This window comes from Bos mutus, chromosome 16, assembly GCF_027580195.1.
Source record: "Bos mutus isolate GX-2022 chromosome 16, NWIPB_WYAK_1.1, whole genome shotgun sequence".
Lineage (NCBI taxonomy): Eukaryota > Metazoa > Chordata > Mammalia > Artiodactyla > Bovidae > Bos > Bos mutus.
In genome coordinates this window covers 49,291,437-49,311,235 of record NC_091632.1, presented here as the reverse complement: position 1 = coordinate 49,311,235, position 19,799 = coordinate 49,291,437, and the positions used below count along the sequence as shown (strand labels likewise).

Below are 19,799 nucleotides of genomic sequence, written 5' to 3'. Positions count from 1 at the left end.
AGTATAGAGGTTTCTCAAAAAACTAAAAGCTACTATATGATCCAGCAGTCCCACTCCTGGGACTACATCCTGACGAAACTACAATTTGAAAAGACACATGCACCCATATGTTCATAGCAGCACTATTCACAACAGCCAAGACATGGAAGCAACCTAAATGTCCTTCAAGAGATGAATGAAAAAGAGGATATGGTGTATACACACACTCATACACAGTGGAATATTACTCAGCCATAAAAGGAACTTAATGCCATTTGCAGCAACATGGATGGACCCAGAGATTATCATACTATGCAAGTCAGACAAAGACAAATACATCATTTATATGTGGAATCTAAAATAGAACATAACTTATCTATGAAACAAACAGACTCACAGGGAACAGACTTGTGGTTGCTAAGGGGTGATGGAGCAGGGGCGGGATGGATTGGGAGTTGAGATTATCAGCTGCAAATTATTGTATATAGTATGGATAAATAACAAGTTCCTAATGTATAGTACAGGGAACTATACCCAATATCCTGTGATAAACTATAATGGGAAAGAATATGAAAAATAATAAAACTGAAAAAACTAGCATGTGCCAAAAAAAGTTGAGGTTCAATAAATTAAGAAGGTTTATACCCTGGTTTTCAGTTCATGGTTTGGCCTAAGTCCTTGTTTAAGTGAAAGTGAAAGAAAGTGCAAGTTGCTCAGTTGTGTCCGACTCTTAGTGACCCCATGGACTATACAGTCCATGGAATTCTCCAGGCCAGAATACTGGAGTGGGTAGCCTTTCCCTTCTCCAGGGGACCTTCCCAACTCAGGAGTAGAACCCAGGTATCCTGCATTGCAGGCGGATTCTTTACCAGCTGAGCCACAAGGGAAGCCCAAGAATACTAGAGTGGGTAGCCCATCCCTTCTCCAGCAGATCTTCCCAATTCAGGAATTGAACTGGGGTCTCCTGCATTGCAGGCAGATTCTTTGCCAACTGAGCTATCAGGGAAGCCCAAGTCCTTATTTAGCCATATATTTAAAAATTAGCCTTAGAGTGAAAGAAAGGGAAAATTAGCTTTCAGAAAAACATTCTCTAGGTATAACTGAGCTGAAGATTTAAGTATCACTTAACCTGCATGGGAAATACCCAAACTAAAGTCTTGACTTCGTGTTTTAGAAAGTAGAAATCTTTCACAAAGTCTGTGCAGCCACAGCTCACACCAACCCTTCCTGCCTTCAGGCTGGTCCTGAGAAATCCTTTGGTACGAAGCTGGGCTCCCCTCTTACAGAGAGACAGACCGAGAGGCCCATGGCCATTTCTGTGACAATACAGCTTGTTCAGAAATAGCAGCAAGAGCTTAAATTCCCACCTTATCATCCCATTTTTATTATCCTGCCAGTCTGCTTCTCCTGTTTATTCTTTAAAAATACTACCTGAGACTTTGCTATTGCTAGAGCAGCAAATCGTGTGATGGCAAATGAATACCAGAGGAAAAATGACTCCATTTTTTAAAAATGTAGCAAAGGGAATAGTGGGAAACGGCACAACTGCCTAGATGCAAAGGTTTAAGGGGCCCTCCTTAACAACTGACGAGATTCTGCAGCATCCATAAGCGGACAACATCCTTCATAAAGCTGGGTTTCTCAAAACGCACCCCCCATATACACTGAAATAGAAGGTATTTTATATTTTTAACAGGATGGTCTGTCTGGATGACACTGAGTCTTAAACGTGTGATGTGTATGAACAAGAAGGGGAGAATGGCTCTACGTCTGAGGAAAGGGGAGTATTTATTCAAATGGGAAAGTAGTTTGTATTTCTGAGACTGTTCTCAGGTCTCAAGCCCCTGCTTTCATACGAACCTTGTGCCTTCTGTTCTAAGATGCTGTATGTTCATGTATATGTCTGCATGTGCACCCATGCATGTATGTGTGTGTGCAGAGATGCCTATTCCTTCCTTCACGATTCTATGCAAATCTTGCTTCCCTGTAATCTCTCCAGATGGTGCTAACCTATTCCCTAGCCACGAGAGTGGTTCAATCTCCAATGGGAGACTGGGAGCATGGTTAGTGTTGACTCCGTGGATATTTGCTGGTGCCAAGTACTCTCCTAACTGCTACAGAAAGACCCACGAGTGACCCTTTGCAGCTCAGATTCTAGTATTAATACTGAAGTGCTTGCTTATTTCTGGAACTCTTGTTTCTATACATTTATCATGAATTTCTCACCTTGTATTATTAGGTGACACATTTCTTGGGTATAGGGACAGTGCCTTCTACTTTTGGGGGTTTTCTTATATCCTGGACAGCGTTTTCATGTAAGTCCAGTAAATCAAATATTGAATTCCTCACCACAAAATATAAAAGGACTGAGTTTTTTCAAAGGCATTGTTTCTCAAATGTGTGCTGAGTAACACTTGGAATCAAAAGGACTGGAAGTTACTGAATAGAGGAAAAGGGATTCTCTTTTTTTTCTTTCTTTCCTTTTTTTTTTTTCAATCCATCATATTCCCTGAAGGAAAGTTTCAATGTGGTACTAGTATGACTTCAACCCAGGTTAATCCCCTTTCAAATAAAGGGAGAGAGGCCTGGGGCTCAGAACCTTTGGCAAGCAATATCATCTAGCCAGAATTTAATAACTTTTGCTTTCATTGTATTTATTATCTTCAATTAAAGTACAAGTAATACTAGTTTCCCACCTAATGGCAAATAAATATTTCCATAATGGAAATCAATGTATTCAAGTATCACAGTGAATGTACTTAAAAATAGTAAATATAATTTAAGGTGGTATTCAGATAATATAAAACCCATGAAGGTAAAAAAAGGCCAACTAGAACACATGAACTTTTGCCCTAAAATACAGCATTAACAGAAGCCAAGGTTTTCAGTTCTGTACCTGTTTGGGCAAAATCTAATTTGAATCTGTTGTTTTAGAACAATAGCATGCCCTGTCTGCTCAGGCTGCACTTATTACCAGAGGGAACCGCTCCAACTCCAAATTAAAAACATTATCAGCAATCAGAGATGAAAATCCAGTTATTAAAATCCTTCAAAGTCCAGTGAAAGCTCAAACTCCTGGCTTTTTAAAGGATTAGTAACACCTCAATATCAGTTTATATTTGGTCCATGGAGGAGAACTAAATGAGGTTACTTAGAAAATCCATGATTAAGGACAGAGGGCAACATAACCCAGAGGGAAACTATCCAAGGAGCACTTAAGAGCAGTTGTAATCAAGTGAATAAAAAACACTCTTGGTTTCAAATTCAGAGAAAATGTGACTCTCTCTTCTCTTCTTTAAGAGGGAACTAGCATTAACCAGTCATGTTATCTGCCATCTTCTAGGCCTTCTAGACAGGAAAAGATGACCAGGTAATAGATTTAAACCTGTTATTCTCCCAGCTGAAGCTTGTGATCAGCCATAGCCTACCCAATGTGAAACCAGGAGGACTGGACCAAAGGCAGATTATCTTGGTTCATATTTTAATTCTATATTTTTCTCCTAGAAACTGTCAGCATTGGTCTGTTCTGAGAGATTAAGTCTCTCTTGAAGGTACTGATTCTTACTAACTACAGAATCCAACTATTTTATTTAGCCATACATGAGTCCCACACCCTAAGAAAAGGCCCATATTGAATAAAACTGTGACTTACTATCTCCAGTTTGCTTTACCACAAAACCTTTTAAAAACAGGGATTTCATTAAATTGGCACTCTTACTGGCAGTCTGTGAAGTGCTACCTTTTCCAAGGAATTGCCCATCTTCCTCCATGTTGGCCCTATATAGGCCAGGTTGGAGGAGGTACTGAGTGATTTGAAACCAACCTATTTATTTATCCATAACATCTGATAAACTCCACAGTAGATTGATCCTTTGGTTTAAGTGCTTCAGGGTTCAAACATTTCATTTCTCTGTAGGGAGGCTATTTAGTGCCCATGACTTGTTATAGGAATTTATGGTTACTAAATTAGCAAGTGTTGGAGGAGCATGGAACAGTCCTATAGCAATGGGCTATTCCTTTAGAGAAGGAGCAGGGGTTCTAAAACGACCAATGGGTGAGGATCAGGCCTTGGGAAGGTGCTGATTATTCAGCATTGGAACCTCTGGGGGGCAAGGGAACAGAATACAGCTTATAGGCCCTTTGGGGTTGTTGAAACACAGCAGGCGGAGTGCATGCTGATGGAAACCTTGGCCTAGCACTGACCTTCTTTTCTTACTTACAAATTTCTCCCAAGCTACCTACTATGTGCCCAGCACTGATTATGAACTCAGGGAGGGAAGGATTCAGGCAAACAAGACCCCTGTTCTTATGAAACTATAGCTTTACACTATACACATTTAAATGCCTTAAATGGCCTAAACTATTCTCACTTATACTTGATTCCTTTCTCTCCCCTGTCATTCATTCATTTAACATATTGAGCACACCCCAGTCATGATAATTCAGTGAAGGGTGAGACCTGGTCCTCAGAAAGCTTATAGCCTGGAAAGAGGAAAACCCATGTAATCAAATAAAATCACAATTCTGTGCTAAGATATAAGGGGGGATAATTAACTGCCAGTGGAAACACAAAATATTTCATAAAGTGGTTAACATCCGAGTCTTCGGGATGAGTTGGAAGCAACACAGATGAAGAAGGAAAAAATTTTAGCTGACTATACAATTGCTATGCCAAAGCCAATCTTCATTAGTAAGATTAACTTGAGGATTTGGTCTCTATCACTGTTAGATTTAAATAAGAACAATACCTTACATTTATTAACTACTTCACAGTATACAGTCTAACTTCATATATAAGCTGTCTCCTTCACACTAGCTCTGTGGTCTTATTTCGAGACAGAGCAGCATCCTGAGACTCAGAAGTGTATGACAATCCCTACATAGTAATCTGGTAAGCTGGGGACTTGCTCAGTTGGCAAGGATGGAACTTGACTCTATCTTCCAAGTCTAAGCTACACTGGTGCTGTGACCTCCCTTGGAGTAGTCCCTGCATTTGCTGATTACTGTATATAGATTACTGCAGATTCTGTAAGAAAGTACAGTAGTTCAAACAAATGCATACTTTCTGTAATTGCTTCAAGTGTAGACTCAACAAACGCTTGCAGAGAGTGTTTTGTCTTTGCCCTGAGTACAGTTCAGTTCAGTTGCTCAGTCGTGTCCGACTCTTTTCGATCCCATGAATCGCAGCATGCCAGGCCTCCCTGTCCATCACCAACTCCCGCAGTTCACTCAGACTCACATCCATAGAGTTGGTGATGCCATCCAGCCATCTCATCCTCTGTCGTCCCCTTCTCCTCCTGCCCCCAATCCCTCCCAGCATCAAGAGTCTTTTCCAATGAGTCAACTCTTAGCATGAGGTAGCCAAAGTATTGGAGTTTCAGCTTTAGCATCATTCCTTCCAAAGAACACCCAGGGCTGATCTCCTTTAGAATGGACTGGTTGGATCTCCTTGCAGTTCAAGGGACTCTCAAGAGTCTTCTCCAACACCACAGTTCAAAAGCATCAATTCTTCAGCACTCAGCTTTCTTCACAGTCCAACTCTCACATCCATACATGACTACTGGAAAAACCATAGCCTTGACTAGACGGACCTTTGTTGGCAAAGTAATGTCTCTGCTTTTGAATATGCTATCTAGGTTGGTCATAACTTTCCTTCCAAGGAGTAAGCGTCTTTTAATTTCATGGCTGCAGTCACCATCTGCAGTGATTTTGGAGCCCAAAAAAATAAAGTCTGACACTATTTCCACTGTCTCCCCATCTATTTCCCATGAAGTGATGGGTCCAGATGCCATGATCTTCGTTATCTGAATGTTGAGCTTTAAGCTAACTTTTTCACTCTCCATTTTCACTTTCATCAAGAGGCTTTTTAGTTCCTCTTCACTCTCTGCCATAAGGGTGGTGTCATCTGCATATCTGAGGTTATTGATATTTCTCCCGGCAATCTTAATTCCAGCTTGTGCTTCTTCCAGCCCAATGTTTCTCATGATGTACTCTGCATATAAGTTAAATAAGCAGGGTGACAGTATACAGCCTTGACGTACTCCTTTTCCTATTTGGAACCAGTCTGTTGTTCCATGTCCAGTTCTAAGTGTTGCTTCCTGACCTGCATATAGGTTTCTCAAGATGCAGGTCAGGTGGTCTGGTATTCCCATCTCTTTCAGAATTTTCCACAGTTTATTGTAATCCACACAGTCAAAGGCTTTGGCATAGTAAATAAAGCAGAAATAGATGTTTTTCTGGAACTCTCTTGCTTTTTCCATGATCCAGCAGATGCTGGAAATTTGATCTCTGGTTCCTCTGCCTTTTCTAAAACCAGCTGGAACATCTGGAAGTTCACAGTTCACATATTACTGAAGCCTGGCTTGGAGAATTTTGAGCATTACTTACTAGCGTGTGAGATGAGTGCAATTGTGCAGTCGTTTGAGCATTCTTTGGCATTGCCTTTCTTTGGGATTGGAATGAAAACTGACCTTTTCCAGTCCTGTGGCCTCTGCTGAGTTTTCCAAATTTGCTAGCATATTGAGTGCAGCACTTTCACAGCATCATCTTCAGGATTTGAAATAGCTCAACTGGAATTCCATCACCTCCACTAGCTTTGTTTATAGTGATTCTTTCTAAGGCCCACTTGACTTCACATTCCAGGATGTCTGGCTCTAAGTGAGTGATCACACCATCGTGATGATCTGGGTCGTGAAGATCTTTTTTGTACAGTTCTTCTGTGTATTCTTGCCATCTCTTCTTAATATCTTCTGCTTCTTTTAGGTCCATACCATTTCTGTCCTTTATCGAGCCCATCGTTGCATGAAATGTTCCCTTGGTATCAGCAAAAATATGTCTTAATGCTAGTGATTCCCAGTTCACCACTCCTCCAGTGGAACTTCTAGTATATGGAGCAAGCATGAAATTTCCTTGCATGTTTTATTAGCTCTGGCTTTGTATCAGAGTCTAGTGCAGCTCACTGCTCCTGACACCTGGGCTCTACTACAGACGACAGAATCAGACACTTCCTGGAGGTGGAGCACGGGTGTCTATTTTCCAATGATTCCTAATGTTGATAAGGGAAAGGCTCCTTTGAGAAGGGAAAGGCTACCCACTCCAGTATTCTGGCCTGGAGAATTCCATGGACGGTATAGTCCATGGGATCACAAAGAGTTGGACACAAGTGAGAGACTTTCACTTCACACACACTTAATGTTGACTGAGCAACAAAAATGCCTGTGGAGTTTTGTTTTTTTCCCTCCTTTCTTTTAAAGCAAAGTATAGGTATGCTCGAACATTTACAGAATTTACCTATCCTTCTATCATGGAGTTCAGCACCAAATTTAAATCGTGTTCCTGTGCCATTATACTAAGTAGATTTTCAGATAACATCTAATCAATCTGAATTTGATTGAGGTACAATTTTGTTGGTGTTCCAATGATAAATTGATTTTTAAATATGTCAGCCTATTTAGAAGGAAAACAAACTTCAACTCCCTGGGGACCCTTACAGCGTGTAACCTGTTCTGACACACAGGGCCATATGCTTAGAGGGGCCTGCATGTGTGAGTGCTAAGTCGCTTCAGTTGTGTCCAACTCTTTGCAACCTTATGGGCTGTAGTTTGCCAGGCTCCTCTGTCCATGGGATTCTCCCAGGCAAGAATGCTGGAGTGGTTGCCATGCTCTCCTCCAGGGCATCTTCCTGACCCAGGACGGAACCCTCATCTTATGTCTCCTGCGTTGGCAGATGGGTTCTTTACTACTGGAGCCACCTGGGGAGCCCTAGAGGGGCCTATGCCTGGTTTAATGCTCCACTGTCTCTCTCTTGAAATTCTTTTTTGAACCAGGGCCCCTGTATTTCCATCCTGCAACAGTTCTTGGAGTCACAGGCTTCTGTGTTAGGACTACTTCAGCCTGGTTTTCCTATTGGCTGAGTAGAAAATGTGGTTGAAAAGGCTGCTTGTAAAATGGGCAATGGACAGATCCATGATGAGAGTTGGGTCAGAGAAGGTGCAGGTTGAGGCCGGCTATGGAAGATAAGAGTCATCAGACTTTTCAGGACAGGAACAGAAGCCGGGATGTCAGGCGCAGCCCTGAGGCAGGGGCGAGGGGAAGAGGACCTGGGCTGTGGGGACAGCTGGAGGAGGCTACCAGCAGCCCTTCATGTGTAAGCCTGAATCCTTTCTGAACTCTGCCTTGCTCCCTCTCTCCCTCTTTGTCTTCCCTCTACAAGTCACTGCTTGTTTTCAGCTCCACAGATGTGGAGTTCAGAAGTAAACATTTGTAAGGAAAAAGGTGGTGGGGAAAGGATATCTAGAGTTCTCCTGACAGATGGGCTCAGAGGAAACATTCTTGCCTTGAGAAAAAGGATGAAAAATCTGTCCTTGCTTACAATTTCACTGGCCAAAAATTTCATGAGGTTCTTTTCCATAAGATGGTACAGAAATACCCGAATGAACTTTTTGGTGAACCCAATAGCTACAGAGCCTATAAAGTTCTGGGACTGCAGAGGCACCCCCTCAAATCTATTTATAGGCTACAAAATAAAGAAGTTGAACCAACATCGTCATTAAGAGTTATCTCCTTCACATGTTTATCTTCTCCAATGCTTCAGAGGCCATATTTGGCCTCTTTTCCACCCCCCTTTAACCGGAGTTCAGTTGATTCACAGTGCTGTGCTAGTTTCAGGCGTATATAAGATAGATAACTAATAAGGACCTACTGTGCAGCACAGGGAACGCTACTCAATAATCTGTAATAACCTATATGGGAAAAGAGTCTTAAGAATTGATATATGTATATGTATAACTGATTTACTTTGCTATACAGCTGAAGTCTTTGAAGACAAAATGAAAAGTTCACAATTAAATGACTAGACATTTCAGTGATTCTGTAAACCCAGTGTTCTCCAAGTTCTCTTATAAAGACCTCTTGATTCTTATGCTGCCACCCACTAATGAGAACAACCGTCTTTTTAAAGCTAGAAGAATATTATACCTCAGCCCAGAATAGAGTGGTGTTAACCTTTCTCTTTACAGGAAACAGACACCCTTTCCCCGCCCCCCCCCGCCCCCAATATATGTAAAGATACAGGTGTCCTTTCTAGAAATTCATTCTAAAATTGTGTTTTGTGACTCATTCCTATCTGGCCTCTTCTGCCCTGAAGGTGGTTTTGGTTGCTGCTAGCCCTTCCCCCGGAGAAGGCAATGGCACCCCACTCCAGTACTCTTGCCTGGAAAATCCCATGGACAGAGGAGCCTGGTGGGCTGCAGTCCATGGGGTCACTAAGAGTTGGAGACGACTGAGCGACTTCACTTTCCCTTTTCACTTTCATGCATTGGAGAAGGAAATGGCAACCCCCTCCAGTGTTCTTGCCTGGAGAATCCCAGGGGCGGGGGAGCCTGGTGGGCTGCCGTCTATGGGGGTCGCACAGAGTCGGACACGACTGAAGCGACTTAGCAGCAGCAGCAGCCCTTCCCCAGTCCCTCAAAGTATCTAAAAATATGAATTGGTGTTTGTCACTTCTGTTCGCTTCTCCCCACGCCCACTGATTTAAAAAGTACTCTCTGATAGTCACCATATCTCAGGGTGAGTCATGTATAATTTTTCAATATTTACATTTAAAATTTTATCAATATTCACTCTTAAAAAAATGGAATCCTTGTTATATATCAAATGCTTATCTTTTATGTATCTTTTATATATGATACCTTATCTTGGTTAAACCTAACAACTGAAATAGATGCATTAGTCCCACTTTTTCAGTTGATGAGACTGGGGATTTTAGACCTAACAACTTGCCTGAGAACACAGGACTCAGTTGAGCCCCTGGGGCTCTGCTTATTCTGATTAAGAGCTCAAGGTTGGGATGGAGCCTGCCAGAGGGGGGCCGATTCCTAGCCTTGCCATTTCCTGGATGGATGACCTTGGGTAAGTCACTTAACTTCTTGTTTCTCATATTCCACATCTCTAATATAATAATATCATCACATGAGGGTTGTTGTAAAGATAAAATGAGTTAATATATGGAAAGCATTTAAAAGAATACCCAGAATATAGTAAATATACCATAATAACTATCATTATTGCTTCTCCAACATTCCCACAATGCTGTGATCTGTCTTGCTATACATCAGTAAAGCCTTGGGTTTCTGAGCAATTTCTTCATGCTCTGAGAGCCAAAACTGCCAGGATAATTCCAGCTTATTGGGGACATGCATGCATGCGTGTGCATGCTCCATGACTTCAGTCATGTCCAACTCTTTGCGACCCTATGAACTGTAGCCCACCAGGCTCCTCTGTCCATGGGAATACTGGAGTGGGTTGCCATGCCCTCCTCCAGGGGATCTCCCAAACCCAGGGATGGAATCCACATCTCTTATGTCTCCTGCACTGGCAGGTGGGTTCTTTAGCACTAGAACCACCTTATCAGGGGACAACCTACTTAATGAACCAGGTCATGAATGACAAGGGCAGACCAAGGATCTTTGCAGACAAAGACAGTAAAGAGACACAGAACCAAATACAACATGTAATCCTTGAGTGGACGCTGGACTAGAAACATTTTTTCTTTTACAGAAAATATCTGTGGGTGAAACTGTAACAGGAGGGAAAGGGGCAGGGCACAACTTCTGAAAGAATGACATAGCCCAAGGACACAACATAAATGGATTAGAATCAAATGGGTCCAAGATGGCAGACAAGATCTTTGACTAGAACTTGATCCTCAATCAACAAGCTAAATGACACATCCCGAAGTGCCATGACAGTTCCAATGCACTGTCAAAAGAAGCAGCAGTGGGAGGTAGCCCAAATCCTGGAAATCTCCATCCCTTCCCCCAAATAGGGGGAAGAGTAATAATCCTCCCACTCACTAGCATATGAAATTACCCAGCCTATAAAAACTAACTTTTCATGCAAAGATGGGCACAATAAAGGACAGAAATGGTATGGACCTAACAGAAGCAGAAGATACTAAGAAGAGGTGGCAAGAATACTCAGAAGAACTTATAAAAAAGATCTTCATGACTCAGATAACCATGATGGTGTGATCACTCACCAACAGCCAGACATCCTGGAATGTGAAGTCAAGTGGGCCTTAGAAAGAATCACTATAAACAAAGCTAATGGAGGTGATGGAATTCCAGTTGAGCTATTTCAAATCCTGAAGATGATGCTGTGAAAGTGCTGCACTCAATATGCCAGCAAATTTGGAAAACTCAACAGTGGCCACAGGACTGGAAAAGCTCAGTTTTTATTCCAATCCCAAAGAAAGGCAATGCCAAAGAATGCTCTAACTACCGCACAATTGCACTCATCTCACATGCTAGTAAAGTAATGCTCAAAATTCTCCAAGCCAGGCTTCAGCAATATGTGAACCGTGAACTTCCAGATGTTCAAGCTGGTTTTAGAAAAGGCAGAGGAACCAGAGATCAAATTGCCAGCATTTGCTGGTTCATCGAAAAAGTAAGAGAGTTCCAGAAAAACATCTATTTCTGCTTTATTGACTATGCCAAATCCTTTGACGGTGTGGATCACAACAAACTGTGGACAATTCTGAAAGGGATGGAATGCCAGACCATCTTAACTGCTTCCTGAGAAATCGGTACACAAGTCAAGAAGCAACAGTTAAACCAGACATGGAACAACAGACTGGTTCCAAATTGGGAAAGGAGTATGTCAAGGCTGTATACTGTCACCCTCCTTATTCAATTTATATGCAGAATACATCATGAGAAATGCCAGACTTGATGAAGCACAAGCTGGAATCAAGACTGCTGTGAAAAGAAGGGAAGTGAAAAGCAAAGGAGAAAAGGAAAGATATACCCATTTGAATGCAGAGTTCCAAAGAATAGCAGGGAGAGATAAGAAAGCTTTCTTCAGGGATCAATACAAAGAAATAGAGGAAAACAACAGAATGGGAAAGACTAGAGATCTCTTCAAGAAAATTAGAGATACCAAGGGAACATTTCATGCAAAGGTGGACTCCATAAAGGACAGAAATGGTAGGGACCTAACAGAAGCAGAAGATACTAAGAAGAAGTGGCAAGAATACACAGAAGAATGTACAAAAAAGATCTTCACAACCCAGATAATCACGATGGTATGATCACTCACCTAGAGCCAGAAATCCTGGCATGTGAAGTTAAGTGGGCCTTAGGAAGCATCACTATGAACAAAGCTAGTGGAGGTGATCAAATTCCAGTTGAGCTATTTCAAATCCTGAAAGATGATGCTGTGAAAGTGCCACACTCTTTATGCCAGCAAATTTGGAAAACTCAGCAGAGGCCACAGGACTGGAAAAGGTCAGCTTCCATTCCAATCCCAAAGAAAAGCAATGCCAAAGAATGCTCAAACTACCACACAATAGCAGTCATCTCACATGCTAGTAAAGTAATGCTCAAAATTCTCCAAGCCAGGCTTCAGCAATATGTGAACCGTGAACTTCCTGATGTTCAAGCTGGTTTTAGAAAAGGCAGACAAACCAGAGATCAAGTTGCCAACATCAGCTGGATCATGGAAAAAGCAAGAGAGTTCCAGAAAAACATCTATTTCTGCTTTATTGACTATGCCAAATCCTTTGACAGTGTGGATCACAATAAACTGTGGAAAATTCTGAAAGAGAGGGGAATACCAGACCACCTGACCTGCATCTTGAGAAACCTATATGCAGGTCAGGAAGCAACAGTTAGATCTGGACATGGAACAACAGACTGCTTCCAAATAGGGAAAGGAGTATGTCAAGGCTGTATACTGTCACCCTACTTATTTAACTTTATATGCAGAGTACATCATGAGAAACGCTGGGCTGGAGGAAGCACAAGCTGGAATCAAGATTGCTAGGAGAAATATCAGTAACCTCAGATATGCAGATGACACCACCCTTATGGCAGAAAGTGAAGAAGAACTAAAGAGCCTCTTGATGAAAGTGAAAGAGGAGAGTGAAAAAGTTGGCTTAAAGCTCAACATTCAGATAACAAAGATCATGGCATCTGGTCCCATCACTTCATGGCAAATAGATGGGGAAATAGTGGAAACAGTGGCTGATTTTATTTTTCTGGGCTCCAAAATCACTGCAGATGGTGACTGCAGCCATGAAATTAAAAGACGCTTACTCCTTGGAAGGAAAGTTATGACCAACCTAGACAGCATATTCAAAAGCAGAGACATTACTTTGCCAACAAAGGTCCATCTAGTCAAGGCTATGGTTTTTCCAGTGGACTCAATGGACGTTAGTTTGAGTGAACTCCGGGAGTTGGTGATGGACAGGGAGGCCTGGTGTGCTGCAATTCATGGGGTCGCAAAGGGTTGGACATGACTGAGCGACTGAACTGAACTGAACTGAAGTCCCCAATGCAAAATAAAATGTTCAAAAGAAAAAAAAAAATGAAGAATGGTATAGCTCAAGGGCAGAACATAAATTGATTAGAACCAACTAGATTCAAGATGGATGACTCAGCTTCCACTTGTCCTTCAGCCTCATTTTATACTCATTGTAGCATATCAGCATGCTAAATGACACACCCCAGGCACTATGAGTTCAAAAAGTAGCTGGTGGCCCAATTCCTGGAAATCCCCACCCCTTCCCAAAATAAAAACACTGCCCTGTACCCTGTGCTTCTTTTGGCTTTCAAGATGGCCCACACTCTCTCTCTGGAGTGTGTTTCCTCCCTGAATAAACCTTCTTTCACGTTACAATAGCTCTTGAATTCTTTCCTGCATGAAGCGAACAACCCACACTTGGCAGCCATCCCAGGGACTTGGACGTGACCTGGGATGTGACCTCATCCTCTTGCACTCCCTTCTCTTTCATGCATTAATATTAGACTGTTTATTTCTACTGATTAATATTTTGATTTTATTTCAAAATAATTTTAGACTTATTTTAAAAATTACAAAGCAATAATACCCTTTACTTGTAAACCCTTTACCTGCATTCCCCAAATGTTAAAATTTGTCATATTAATCATTCCCTCTCTTCTCTCTCTTCTTTCATCTTGTGTATGTGTATATTAATTTCTCACATATATGTGTGTGTGTCTTGAGAGTCCCTTGGACTGCAAGGAGATCCAACCAGTCCATTCTGAAGGAGATCAGCCCTGGGATTTATTTGGAAGGAATGATGCTAAAGCTGAAACTCCAGTACTTTGGCCACCTCATGCGAAGAGTTGACTCATTGGAAAAGACTCTGATGCTAGGAGGGATTGGGGGCAGGAGGAGAAGGGGACGACAGAGGATGAGATGGCTGGATGGCATCACTGACTCGATGGACGTGAGTCTGAGTGAACTCCGGGAGTTGGTGATGGACAGGGAGGCCTGGCGTGCTGTGATTCATGGGGTCGAAAAGAGTCGGACACGACTGAGCGACTGAACTGAACTGACTGATGTATGTGTGTGTGTGTGTGTGTGTGTATGACAGTAAATTGCAATTATGATTCCCTTTTATCTTTCAATATTTCAGTGTATATTTCCTCACACACAGATATTCTCTTCCTTCACCAAAGAACAATGATGAGAAATCCAGAAATTAATACAGTACTACTATGTACAGAAATTTAAATTTTAACCATTTTGAAATCGTTTTGAAATCTTAGACTGGGACTTGAACCCATGTGACTAAGACTCTAACCCAGCCAAAACCCTCGGTACCCGGTTTTAGGACCTAATGAATCTCAGGTTCTTGGTATCTCATCGCGGAAAGAATTCAGTGAGAGACAAAGTGATAAGTAACAAATGGATTTATTCAGATTCAGAGAGAAGCACACTCCACAGAAAGACTGTAGGCCATCGCAAAGGGTGAGTGTGGCCATGAAATGTGGCATGGTTAGTTTTTTTCAGTTCAGTTCAATTGCTCAGTTGTGTCTGACTCTTTGTGACCTCATGGACTGCAGCACGCTGGGCTTCCCTGTCCGGGAGATGGTGATCACCAACTCCTGAACCTTGCTCAAACTCATGTGCATTGAGTCAGTGATGCCATCCAACCATCTCATCCTCTGTCGTCCCCATCTCCTCCTGCCTTCAATCTTTCCCAGCATCAGGGTCTCTTCCAGTGAGTCAGTTTTTCACATCAGGTGGCCAAAGTATTGGAGTTTCAGCTTCAGCATCAGTCCTCCCAATGACAGTTAGGACTGATTTCCTTTAGGATGGACTGGGTGGATCTCCTTGCAGTCCAAGGGACCCTCAAGAGTCTTCTCCAACACTGCAGTTCAAAAGCATCAGTTCTTCGGCATTCAGCTTTCTTTATGGTCCAATTCTAACACCATACATGACTACTGGAAAAACCATAGCTTTGACTAGATGGACCTTTGTTGGCAAAGTAATGCCTCTGCTTTTTAATATGCTGTCTCTGTTGGTCATAGCTTTTCTCCCAAGGATCAGTTCAGTTCAGTTCAGTCGCTCAGTCGTGTCCGACTCTTTGTAACCCATGAACTGCAGCATGCCAGGCCTCCCTGTCCATCACCAACTCCCGAACCTTGCTCAAACTCATGTGCATTGAGTCGGTGACGCCATCCAACCATCTCATCCCCTGTTGTCCCCTTCTCCTCCTGCCCTCAATCTTTCCCAGCATCAGGGTCTTTTCAAATGAGTCAACTCTTTGCATGAGGTGGCCAAAGTATTGGAGTTTCAGCTTCAGCATCAGTCCTTCCAATGAACACCCAAGACTGATCTCCTTTAGGATGGACTGGTTGGATCTCCTTGCAGTCCAAGGGACTCTCAGGATTCTTCTCCAACACCACAGTTCAAAAGCATCAATTCTTCGGCACTCGGCTTTCTTTATAGTCCAACTCTCACATCCATATATGACCACTGGAAAAACCATAGCCTTGACTAAACAGACCTTTGTTCGCAAAGTAATGTCTCTGCTTTTGAATACGCTATCTAGGTTGGTCATAACTTTCCTTCCAAGGAGTAAGCGTCTTTTAATTTCATGGCTGCAGTCACCATCTGCAGTGATTTTGGAGCCCAAAAAAGTAAAGTCTGACACTATTTCCACTGTTTCCCCATCTATTTCCCATGAAGTGATGGGTCCAGATGCCATGATCTTCATTTTCTGAATGTTGAGCTTTAAACCAACTTTTTCACTCTCCTCTTTCACTTTCATCAAGAGGCTCTTTAGTTCTTCTTCACTTTTTGCCATAAGGGTGGTGTCATCTGCATATCTGAAGTTATTGATATTTCTCCCAGCAATCTTGATTCCAGCTTGTGCTTCTTCCAGCCCAGGTTTCTCAGGATGTACTTTGTATATAAGTTAAATAAGCAGGGTGACAATACACAGCCTTGACATACTCCTTTCCCTATTTGGAAGCAGTCTGTTGTTCCATGTCCAGTTCTAACTGTTGTTTCCTGACCTGCATATAGGTTTCTCAAGAGGCAGGTCAGGTGGTCTGGTATTCCCATCTCTTTCAGAAGCTGCTTAATGATCTTATGACAGTTCCAGGTGAAGCGTGAAGGGACACAGTCATACATATATGTGTATCCATTCTCCCCCAGTGGGCTTCCCTGGTGGCTTACATGGTAAAGAATCTGCCTGCAATGCAGACCTGGGTTCATGCCTTGGGTCAGGAAGATCCCCTGGTGAAGGAAAAGGCAATCCTCTCCGGTATTCTTACTTGGGAAATCCCAAAGACAGAAGAGCCTGTTGGGCTACAGTCTATGGGGTTACAAAGAGTTGGACAAGACTGAGAGACTAACATTTTCACTTTCTTTATTGTCCCCTAAAGCCCTCTTCCAAACCAGGCTGTCACATAACACTGAGCAGAGTTCCATGTCCTATACAATAGGTCCTTGTTGGTATAAGGGATGTCATACAATATTTCTCCTTTCTATCTGGCTATGTCATTCTTTTAATACTTCCTTGGTGGCTCAGACGATAAAGCGTCTGTCTACAATGCGGGATACCTGGGTTTGAGCCCTGCGTTGGGAAGATCCCTGGAGAAGGAAATGGCAATCCACTCCAGTACTATTGCCTGGAAAATCCCATGGACAGAGGAGCCTGGAAGGCTACAGTCTACAGGGTCGCAAAGAGTTGGACATGACTGAGCGACTTTCCATGTCATTCTTTTAAAGGCTGTGTCCTGCCACCTTCCTGTCTCAGTATAGTAAAAGAGTACTGAATTCAGAGTTGGAAGAACTGAGTTTAATTCTAGCCACTATTTCCTTATGTTCTTCAGAAAGTAATATAAATTCTTTCAGACTGTTTCTAATCTAAAAATTGAGACTAATAAGACCTACTTCACTGGGAAAAATGTGTATATGCTGAATATGTATAAATCCATGGCTGAATTTATAAAGTTGCAGTGCTGTGTACAAATCATAAATGTTACTAAGCAGTTCAGCATGGACTCTGCTACAGGTCAGTTTCAGTGAGGCTCAGGGGTTCACTTGGGAATATCAGGCAAGCAGGGGAGAAAACACAGGTGAACTTTCCATTTCATGTTAGAAATTCATTTTTGCTCACTCCCTACAGAAGAAAAGGTTTTTGATAGGGAACATAGTCTATACTGAAACTGAAAGTTGCTAAGTCATGTCCGACTGTTTGCAAGCCCATGGACTGCAACCCACCAGGCTCCTGTGTCCATAGGGTTTCCTCGGTAAGGATAAAAGAGTGGGTTTTCATTTCCTTCTTCAGGAGATCTTCCTAACCCAGGGATTGAACCTGGGTCTCCTGCATCACAGGCAGATTCTTTATAATCAAAGCCACAGGGAAGCTCACAAAAATGTAAATATGATGATCAATTGTTAAGATGAATTATTTTCCATCTTGCAATAGATGAGGATCATCCTTTAGCATTTAAAAAAGAAATGGATGGTTGGATTCCATTCCACGGGAGTCTGATTCATTAGGTGTCAGGAAGATCCTGGGCATATGCACATCAAATAACTCCACAGATATTTCTGATGTTAACTGGGGTTACCAATCGCTGTCCTGGATAGAGAGTTAGTAAAAGTAGGTGACCTAGAAATCAGGGCTGGAACCATGCCTATCTGATACTGCCTAAGTGATCAGAAATCTCCCAGTTTACTTGGCATTTGCTAGTACACTGGAGGTCCTTGACATGGATAATATGCCCAGAGATGGGCAATAAAGGAGACAGTGAACTTTGACAGGGTCATCTTGAGTATTCATGAGAGAGAAATGAAGCAGCCTCACAGACAGGTCTATAACAACACACAGTGACTCAGGAAAAGGACTTCAGTGTGTTCTGATGCTCCCCTATAGGCTTGGGCCCAAGGGGCAATGCTGTTTGGGAGGCTTTCTCTGCAGCTGACCTCATAATGGATACTGAAAATTCAAGCCCATGGAATTACAGTACCCTTAAGAAAAACCAAACCCACAGGTACTTGTTTCTTGGGAAGTTCTTATTGCTATTCTTCACATACATTTCCGTTTGAAAAGCTCCAAAAGGAAAATGATCAAGTTAGAAAGTAGCAATTAAAATTATTTAGAAGATAGGGCATCATTTTTATAAAGACATATTAGAAAAATTTTAAAGTGCTTAAATCAGATCAAAGCAGACAGAATATGTAATAAATAATGATGGAATAGTTGGGATGGACTTTTCTACTAAATTCACAAAGAATTTGAGAGGGCAAATGTTGAAATAATCTAAGAAATGTTGAGATAATTTAAGATTTAAGGAGAAAAGAACTCCTTATATTCAAAGATTTAAAGGGTCAGATGGCTAGAATGCAATCTTTTGAAGGGCAAATTGGAGATGTTGAAGGAATACTTTTAATTTTTGATAACAATGTTATAAAAAGCAATTACCGTACTTTTTCTATAAACTTTCCTGCTACTACTGCAAAAGTTATTCTGGGCTAAATACATTCCAGTGAAATTTCAAGCTTCTTATCATATATGTAAAGAGCTTGTTGCATAGTTTCTGGGAAAGATAAATTGAGACAATGGCCTTGAGCTGAGGTGGCCAGTGCTCCGGGTGGGTAGATAGTGGCCTGGAAACGGCTGCACAAGGAGAATGAGATGAGTTGCCAGCTAACACTAAGAAGACAGGGAGGCTCCCCTCTCCACCTGTGCTCCAGCCAACGCCACTGTCACTGCCCAAAGCAGCCTCTGAACCTCACAGATCTTCCCTAGCTCAAAGGCTCCCTGGCTCCTGTTTCCCATTGTATTACATCAGACTTCTTGGTGTGGCTTTCATATAGCCCAACATTACAACCCTCTAAAACCAGCTTGCTTCTGGCTCCAGTCACTCTCCCTCTCCTGATGCTCAAGGGCAGAGAAAGGACTTTACTGCTTGAAAAGTCCTTTCTTTTATTCTTTCAGGGCAAAGGATGCCCCTTTTAATTCTTTTCTATAGGTCAGAGCTCTTTACATGTAGTGGGCTATAGATGATAATTAAATATCTGTATTATGTTCTCTATTTCTCTTCTTATCACCCAATCTTTCTCAAAGTTGGCTACAGATTAAAAAGAAGCTTTTTACCTAAATAGACATTTCTCCAGAGAAGACATACAAATGGCCAAGATGCACAAGAAAAGATGTTCAACATCACTAATTATTAGAGAAATGCAAATCAAAACTATACTGGTCGGAATGGCCATCATAAAATTAACAAATAACAAATGCTGCAGAGGGTGTGGAGGAGAAAAGGAACCCTCCTACACTGTTGGTGGGAATGCAAGTTGGTGCAGCCAATGGAAAACAGCATGGAGGTTCCTCAAAAAACTAAAACCAGAGTTGCCATCCAGCAATCCCACACCTGGGCATATATCCTGAGAAAACCATAATTCAAAACGATACGTGCATCCCTATATTCACAGCAACACTATTCACAACAGCCAAGATATGGAAACAACCTAAATGTCCACTGACAGATGAA

General features: G+C 42.0%; 1 protein-coding gene across 2 annotated transcripts in view; it reads right to left on the bottom strand.

Moving 5' to 3' along the window:
* The window catches only part of NME7 (NME/NM23 family member 7), a 245,214-nt gene that overhangs the window by 711 nt on the left and 224,704 nt on the right, over positions 1-19,799 (bottom strand). The gene's annotated exons all lie outside the window — the stretch shown is intronic.